The sequence below is a fragment of the Cebus imitator genome, unplaced genomic scaffold (genome assembly GCF_001604975.1).
Source record: "Cebus imitator isolate Cc_AM_T3 unplaced genomic scaffold, Cebus_imitator-1.0 Scaffold22, whole genome shotgun sequence".
NCBI classification, from domain to species: Eukaryota; Metazoa; Chordata; class Mammalia; order Primates; family Cebidae; genus Cebus; species Cebus imitator.
Genome location: NW_016107337.1, coordinates 7,104,944 through 7,114,966, shown reverse-complemented (window position 1 = coordinate 7,114,966; position 10,023 = coordinate 7,104,944).

Below are 10,023 nucleotides of genomic sequence, written 5' to 3'. Positions count from 1 at the left end.
TTGACCTTGAATCCAGCAATATTACTGAACTCTTTCAGCTTGATAGTTCATCTCTAAAGTCACTTGGATTTTCTATGCTGCAAACACATGACCTCTGAATAATAAAAAAATTTCCTTCCAGATCTTATTTGACATATTTTATATTCTTGCTTTAGTGAATTTGCCACAACTTACATAGGGCAATTTCAAAAATTACAACGGTTGGAATGAGATTATTAAAATGGTAGGGGGTGGGTAGTAAGAGACTATAAAACAGTTGAGGACAACATTTTGCAGAATTTATTATATTTAGGGAGTTCAAAAGTGAGGCAGAGAAGAAGGCCAAAAATGATCAGAGCAAAAAATAAATCTGGATATTACAATATCACAGAACTGGAGAGAAGCCTTTCACGAAAATAGCTGCAATAAGCAGTATCAAAATTGTGAAGAGGCAATCATTTCTGAGCAAAGTCTGCTGGATTTTTCTTGCTGAAGTCCTTGATAATCATTGAGAATACAATTTCGAAGAAGGGTGAGAGCAAAAGTCAGCTTCTAATACATAAACTGCTAAAAATAAAAGTGACAGATTTAAGTTGAGAATAAAACTATTCTTTCAAATTTTTCTGGGGTAAATAAAGAAATTCAATGGAATAGTCACTTAAGGGGTTAAATATTTGAAGAGAAATTTTCTATATTTAAAAACTAGAAATCAGAATTTACTATAGGCAGAATGGAAATAGCCATTGGTGATGGAATGATTGAAGAGTAAGATCAGTTTCCATAAGAAGATGAGGATATAAAAACATAAGGTAGGTGTTAAGCCTGGCAATGAGAAGAGGAAACTTCTCTCCAGAGTACCAGTTTGAAGGAAGAGATGGAGAATGATAAAGAGATGTTAAGAGGAATGGAGAAAACATATTTGAAAGGTTCAAGAAAGATCGCTGGGGTTGATGTGAGTAACTGAAAGTGCTGTATCAAGATCATCCTCCAATCTGGCTCTCATATTCTCAGGTTTGAGAGAGGCTACCACACAGGACAAGGCACTAAAGCTCAGTTCCACTAGTATCTCTCTACGACTTTGTGGGCACAAGATGGCACTGCAGCAAAGACCCCGCAGGTTTAGAACAAGACAGACAAAACCAAATGGCAAAATATATTAAAGTGGTGAAGAGCACACACCAGAAAGTGTATTTTCCATTTAAAAAATTCAAGTTCACGATCTTAAAACAATTAACTAAAGAAAAAAGCATACCACCACCAACAACAAAATAGCACTAGTACCAACAAAACATTTGGCCTGGGTTTAATCTGTGAGCCACCAATTTTCAGTCACATTTCTGAAAGGAAAGATGACTGTGACCCAGACTTGGAGAAAGGAGCCAGCATTCACAGCTTTGGCTTCATGTACCTGTAGCCTTGCGTAGAATTCCCTCCTTCCTATCATCTTTGGTTTTCAACAACCGAAGATCGGACAAACAGGAGCCAGCATGACAGACTGAATCAAGACTTGTTTTAGTATTCTCAGGTCCAGGATATGTTTGGGGAAGGCTGAGGCTTGTCAGAAGGTTGCAATGTGTTGAAACAAGGGTTCTTCCAGGGAGGCATCCAAAGGCCAAAGAGAAACCAGTATCAGGTCATCTGGGTAAATGAGTCAGGCAGAACAGAAAAATGTTTAGGCAGCAATGGTTGGAAATCAAGGGAGGGAGATTAGATAAACCAGAGTACAGAGCTCAGGAAGGGAGTTCTTTTTGAGAAATTTGGCCATTGCTGAAACCTAGTAAGGCATGTTAGAGGACATCTATCCACTTTTTGTATGTTTATAGTGGAGTTTTTAGGGGAAGATAACACTTTCTCCAACATAGCAGATCAAGGCCATTCCCCTTTTCAAGATGCCCTAGAGGCTTGACAGCAGGTCTCTGTGCTGAGTTGAAACAGAAAGCTAGGAAAATGCTGGACACCAGGTGGCACTATGGTGTACCTCCTGTAGGATTTCCAGGTGTAGTAAAGAATATTGAAAAGGCTGTTCACCATATGAAGCCATTAGGAATGAATGGACAGCCAATATATTATGTTTCCCGCTCAACTCCAGGAAGCTGTGTCCTAGAAAAACATGGTTACATTTCAACAAGGATTTAAAAATTCAAGTTAAGTAGGAGGCCTTGAAAGATGAGTTTATGACAGTAGAAGGAAATTGTAAAGTACACAAAATTTATTGCAGAAAGTTGTTGAACTAATCTTGCCTAAGGGCAAGTGAAGTATTCGAAACAGGCCTTGCTTTGAAAATCGAGCTTGTTGGCTAATTCACAACTTGAAAGGCAAGGCATTTTGGTTTTTTTTTTTTTTCTGTTTTTAAACTATATTAAGGATAGAAAGATAATTATACCTATTTTATGAATCACTGCTAAAATACTGTTAAATGAAACAATGGTTGAAACATTGTAGTATTTAATAATTGCTGCATATTCAAATATTATTGCTGAATGCCATTATTGCCATTTAAAAAATACGATGCTTATGGTTAAATACAAAAAAATAAATGTCCAGGACTGTACCATTATTGCTGCACTGGTTAATTTTTCATGCAGCCACTGCTTGTTTTGGTTTGTCCTTATTTTGAAACTAATTCATATTGAAATTTGGTCTGAATTATTGCTGTGATAAATTTAAATTACACAATGTGTCCTAGGCTCTAAAGACGCCTTAATAGGGTGCAGAGCTCATCATATCTAGTTGTTACAATATAGCAAAAGAAGTATTATGGTAAGACATCTGGCCGGAGATAGTAATGCTCACCAAACACTCCTGCTACTCATCATCTCTCAGCAAACTTAATGAATCAGGAACATATCAACAATTCTGGCAAAGGTTCTATGGTCATAACTGATTTGTGGGTCAAAGCATAGAAGAACAGTTTGCAAAACTTAATCAATGATTGTATTTAACTCCATGAGAGTTACTGATGAACTTGATGAAAATAGTTTTATGAATAGAAAAGAATTGGAAAAATCACAGACATACAGACGAAGGAGATTTTTTTATTGTGAAGGTGAGCAGAGAAATGGACAGTAGCAATTTTGGAAAGCGAGATCAAAAGATTATTATTTTTTAACTACAATAGAAGTATCATGTTATACTCTGATGGAAATTATTTAGTAGAGAAGGTCGAATAAAGAAAAATGTAAAACAAAAAGAAAAAATTTCTGGATCCATGTTCTTCAGCAGGTAGGAGAGGTAGGTTCTGGAGTCCAGCAGAGGGATTCACCTACAGAGTAATGACAGTTCAACTGTAGGAGGAAGGAAGGAAGAGTGTATGGGTCCAGATATTAGTTAGAGGGGATGCTCCTTATTTAACAGATATTCACACTAATGTACTTTTTAGTAATGAGCTTTAGTAGTATTTTAAAAATATAGTTTAATTTACACAAAACAACAAAAGATGAATTTTAGATATAAAATAAGCTACCTATTATGAGTAGGGACTTTTAAATGTAATAAAATTTTAGAGCTAAATATTATTGTCTTCCCTTGAAAAGGGAACAAATCCATTGGGATTGTTAATAATAAGTTATTCCACATGTAACCATACTCCCTTAAAAATGTTTCCAGCTCAGTGTTTGCTGTATAGATCAGGGTTTGGCAAACTGCAACTTTGGGTTAAATTGGACTGTCATGTGTTAACGGAAATAAGGATGTATTGGAACACAGTCATATTCATTCATTTACTATTGTCACTAACTGTTTCCACGCTACAAAGGCAAAGTTGAGTGTGACAGAGACCCATTTTCTGCAAAGCCAAAAATATTAAGTTTCTGGCTGTTTACAAAAAATGTTTGCAGATCCCTGATTAAAAACCATTGACTCAGTTGAGGTTGACCTCTGAAATTTAGATTAAAATAATGCCCTAGCATAAATATCAAAATAACTGCTAAGTGTTAAAGGAAGTATGTGCCAATCACAAGAAGAGAGGTTGGTTATCAATGTTATCTTGAGAAACTTTCACAGCAGTAAATGCTGCTCATTCAAAGCCCTCTGTCTCAGTCTTTTCCTGCTACTGTAACAAAATACCTTAAACTGGGTAACTTATAATAACAGGCATTTATTTCTTACCATTTTAGCAGCTGGGAAGTCCAAAATCAAGAAACCAGCAGATATGATGCCTGGTGAAATCTTTCTTATTTAAACATGTCACCTCTTGCTGTGTCCTGACAAGGCAGAAGAAACAAACACTGTGCCTGCATGTGGTAGAAGAGCTGGAGGAACAAACTTGCTTCCTCAAGTGGTTTTATTAAGACACATCCCATCCATGAGGATGGAGCCCTCATGGCTTAGTCACCTTTTAAGAGGCCCCACCTCTTAATATTGCTGCATCAGGAATTAATTTCGACATGTGTATTAGTCTGCTTACACTACTAATAAAGACATATCCAAGACTGGATAATTCATGAAAGAGGTTTAATGGACTCACAGTTCCACATAGCTGGGGAGGCCTCATAATCATGGCAAAAGACAAATAAAGAGCAAAGGGATGTCTTACATAGAGGCAGGCAAGAGAGTTTGTGCAAGGAAAGTCACATTTATAAAACCATCAGATTTCATGAGACTTATTCACTAACGATGAGAATAGTATGGGGGAAACTACCCCATGATTCAATTATCTCCACTTGGCCCCACTCATAGCAGGTGGGGATTGTTATGGCTCAAGGTGAGATTTGGGTGGGGATGCAGCCAAAATCTATCAACCTGAATTTTAGAGGAACACAAACATTCAAACCATTGCATGCCATTCAGAAAGGTAAGACTTTCTTGCTGACTTAACCAGGCCAGGACCAATGAGATGCATACATCACTCTGAGATAGATTCAAATACTGTTGAATTTTGATTTGCCTGTCTCTTCTTGTTCCTTCTTGATTCTTTAACTCACTCTGAGCTTCATAAGTTCCTCTGCTTAAGGTAAGAATAAATGTGCTGAAGTTTGATTATTTGGTGCATTATCCTTTGCTTATTTTTTTATTTTTAAAAATTTCAATAGAATTAATGTTTTTTTAATTTTAATTTTTGTTATACTTTAAGTTCTGGGGTACATGTGCAGAATGTGCAGGTTTGTTACATAGGTACACATGTGCCATGGTGGTTTGCTGCATACATCCCCCAGTCATCTACATTAGGTATTTCTCCTAATATTAAGCCTTCCCACTCACCCCACCCCCTGCTATCCCTCCCCTAACCCCCCCACCACCTGACAGGCCCTAGTGTGTGATATTCCCCTCCTTGTGTCCATGGATTCTCATTGCTCAACTTCCACTTATGAGTGAGAACATTGGTGTTTGGTTTTCTGTTCCTGTGTCATTTTGCTGAGAATGATGGTTTCCAGCTTCAACCATATCCCTGCAAAGGACATGAACTTATCTTTTTTTATGGCTGCATAGTATTCCGTGGTGTATATGTGTCACATTTTCTTTATCCAGTCTATCACTGATGGGCATTTGGATTGGTTCCAAGTATTTGCTATTGTGAACAGTGCCACAATAAACATATGTGTGCATGTGTCTTTATAATAGAAGTGGGTGAAAGATATAAACAGATACTTTTCAAAAGAAGACATTTATGCAGCCAACAAACATACCAAAAAAAGCTCATCATCACTGGTCATTAGAGAAATGCAAATCAAAACCACATTGAGACACAATCTCACACCAGTTAGAATGGTGATCATTAAAATATCAGGAGACAACAGATGCTGGAGAGGATGTGGAGGAATAGAAACGCTTTTACACTATTGATGGGAATGTAAATTAGTTCAACCACTGTGGAAGACAGTGTGGCAATTCCTCAAGGATCTAGAAATAGAAATATCATTTGACCCAGCAATCCCATTACTGGATATATACCCAAAGGAGTATAAAACATTCTATTATAAAGAATTAATGTTTTTAGAGAAGTTTTAATTTCATAGCAGAAAGTAAAGAGAGTTCCCATAGACCTTCTGCACAACCTCTCCCATTATCAACATCCTACACTAGAGTGGTCATTTGTTACAATAGATAAAACTACCATGACACATCATTATTACCCAAAGTACATAGCTTACATTATGGTTTACTTTTGTTTTTACATTCTATGGGTTTTCCCAAATATATATTGACATATATCTATCATTCTAGCATCATATAGAATAGTTCACTGCCCTAAAAATCCTCTGTGCTCTGCCTATTCATCCCTCTCTCATCCATCTTCCGGCAACCACTATTTTTTTTCACTGCCATAGTTTGAGCCTTTCCAGAATGTCACATCTTTGGTATAAAACAGTATGCAGACTTTTCAATTTGATTTCCTTTGCTTGGCAATATCCATTTAAATATTTCAATATATTTTCATTGCTTGATAGCTTATTTGATTTTACAGCTGAATAGTAGTATTCTATTCTCTGGATGTACCACAATTTATTTTTCCATTAATCTAGTAAATGATATCTTAGTTGTTTCCAAGCTTGGGCATTATGATAAAAGCTGCTATAAATGTTCAGGTGCAGATTTTGAGGTGAATATAAGTTCAGTACCTTTGAATAAATATTGTGGAGTGGAATTGCTGTGTTATGTAAGAGTATGTTTAGTTCTTTAAGAAGTGGTCAAACTGTCTTCCAAAATGACTATTCCATTTTTAATTTCTACCAGAAATGAATGAAAGTTTCTATTGCTCCCCAATCTTTTCAGCACTCGGTAAGTGTTTTGGACTTCTGCCATTCTGGTATGTGTGTAGTTGTATCTCATTGTTTCAATTTGTAATTCCCTAGTGACACACAATGTTGAATATTTTTATGTGCTTATTTACCATTGTCATATGTTATTTGACAAGGTGTCTGTTCTGGTCTTTGGTTTTTAATCAGGTGTTTATTTTCTTTTTAAAACTTAATTTGATTTTTATAGAAATTGAATCTCACTATATTGCCCAGGATGATCTCCTGGCCTCAAGAAATCCTCCTGTCTCAGCCTCCCAAAGTACTGAGTTACAGAATTGAGCCACCATACCTGGCCTCTTTTTTGTTTCTGTTTGAAATATTTTCTTTTCTTTTTCAAAATTAATTAATTAATTAATTATTATACTTTAAGTTCTGGGGTACATGTATAGAATGTGCAGTTTGTTACATAGTTATACATGTCTGGCCTCATTTTTTAATGTGCTAATTAGTAGTTTATCAATGTGCTAATTGTAGGATTGAGATTTTATCATGAATACGTTTTGGATTTTGTCAAATACTTTTTCTATGTCTATTTATATGATAATATGATTTTCCTTCTTTAGCTCGTTGATGCGATGAATTATATCAATTAATTATCAAATGTTGAATCAACCTTGCATATTTGGGATAAATCCAACTTAGTCGTGGTATATAATTCTTTTTATACATTGTTAGAATCAATTTGATAATATTTTGTTAAGAATTTTTACATCTATATTCATGAGAAATATTGGTCTGTTGCTTTTATTTCTTGTAATGTTTTTGTTTTTGTATTAGGGTAATGTTGGTCTCACATGTTGAGTCAGGAGGTATGCACTCTGCTTTCATCTTCAAAAATACATTGTAGAGAAGTGATATAATTTATTCATTAAATGTTTGGTAGGATTCATCAACGTGCCTATCTGTGTCTGATGTTTTCTGTTTTGGAAGGTTATTAATTATTTAATCAATTACTTTAATATATATGTAAGCCTATTCAGATTGTCTGTTTCTTTTTATATGAGTTTGACACATTGTGTCTTTAAAGGAATTGGTCCCATTTCATGCAGGCTATCAAATTTGTAGGTACAGAGTTGTTCTTGGTATTTCTTTTTTATTCTTTTAATGTCCATGACCTCTGTAGTAATGTCCTTTCTTTCATTTATTATGTTAGTAATTTGTGTTTTCTTTCATGTTTTTCTTAGTCTGGTTACAGACTTATCAATCTCACTTATCTTTTCAAAGAGTCAACCCTTGATTGTATTTATTTTCTTTATTGACTTTCTGTCTTAATCTCAATTGACTTCCTGTCTAATCAATTTCATTAATTTCTGCTCCAATTTTTATTTTCTTCTTCTTACTTTTTTATTTTCTTCTATTTTCAATGTAGTTTGTTCTTCTTTTTCTAGTTTCCTAAAGTGGGAAACACTGTTTATTAGATCTCTCTTTTTTCTATAATATGCAATAAATACCGTAAATTTCCCTGTAACCACTTCTTTTGCTCCATCCACACGTTTAGATAAGTTGCATTTTTATTTTCACTGAATCCAAAATACTTAAAAATTTTTCTTGAGATTTCATTTTAACTCATGACTATTTAGAAATGCATTCTTTATTCTCGAAGTATTGGGAGATTTTTTGGCTATCTTTCTGTCATTGATTTTTACTTCAAATTTATTGTAGTCTGAGATAAGATACAGAATTTTTATTATTTTAAATTTATTAAGATGTGTCTTATAGCTCAGGATGTGTTCAATCTTGGTGACTGTTCCATGAGAACTTGAGATGAGTGTGTATTCTGTTGTTGTATGAACTAGTCCATATTTGCCAATTATAACTACTTGATTAATGCTGTTGAGTTAAGCTTTTTGCTTTTACTTGTCTTCTGCCTGCAGAATCTGTACATTTCTAGTAGAAGTTTTTATTTTTAAAAAATAAAAATAACTTTCTTCCAAGCTAGGAAAGTATAATAAGCTAATTTTTTGTCATTCAGCTAATGTATATTAAGCACTTATTATGTGTCAGTGACTAGGGACAAATTTATGAGCAAAAATAGACTAAGTGTTTCTTGCTTTTGGTAAGCTGGCAAGTTTTATAAGAGATATGTGGTGGGAAGATCCAAGATGGCTGAATAGGAACAGCTCTGGAGTGCCGTTCCCAGCAAGAACAACACAGAGGATGGGTGATCACCACATTTCCAAATGAGTTTTTACTGCCCACAGACCAGATTCCTGGGCTGAAAAACACCATTAGTTTCCAGCATAGCTGTTTCAGCTGGCACCACAAATCTCCACACAAAAACTCACACAAATCTGGACAGCCATTTCAACTGACACCTGGAACACAGAGCCTCCATTCAACTTAAAAAAGGGGGCTAAAACAGGGAGCCAGGTGATCTGTCTCAGTGGGTCCCACCCCCACAAAGACCAGCAATCTGAAATGCTCTGGACTGAGTTTCACAGCAAGTGCAGCTGGACCCAGGGTGATACAGCTCTGTGGGGGGAAGGGCGTCCACCATTACTGATGCTGTCCACCACTACCAAGGCAGTCTGCCATTACCGAGGCAGTCTGCCATTACCGAGGCAGTCCACCATTACCGAGGCAGTCCGCCATTACTGATAGGCAGTCTGCCATTACCAAGTCAGTACACCATTACTGAGGCAGTCTGCCATTACTGAGAGAGACCACCATAACTAAGGCAGTTCTAACTGTACCTCTGTAAATAAAACTGCAAGGGATTTCACACAGCAGCTAGGCAGAGCTCACAGCATGTCAGGAACTTGTAAATAAAGCCCCATCTTTCCAGGACAGAGCACCTTGGGAAAAAGGCGGTTATGAGTTCTTCTGCAGCAGGCTTAAACATACCTGCCCAGCAGCTCTGAATGGAACAATGGATCTCCCAGCTCAGCACTTGAGCTCCTATAAGGGACAGACTATCTCCTCAAGCAGCTCCCCAACCCCCACATATCCAAATAGACACCTCATAAAGGAGAGTTCAGGCCGACATCTGCTGGATATCCTTCTGGGATGAAGATAACAGAGAAAGAAACTGGCAGCAACCCTTACTGTTCTGCAGCCACCACAGGTGATCCCCAGGCAAGCAGGGCCTAGAGTGGACCTCCAGCAGTCCTAAAGCAGAAGGGCCTGACTGTTAGAGGAAAACTAAAAAACAGAAAGAAATAACTTCAACATCAACAAAAAGGATGTCCACTCAGAGACCCCATCTGAAAATTACCAACTTCAAAGACCAAAGGTAGATAAATCCACAAAGATGGGAACAAACCAGCACAAAAAGGATAAAAACACCAAAAACCAGAATGCCTCTCCT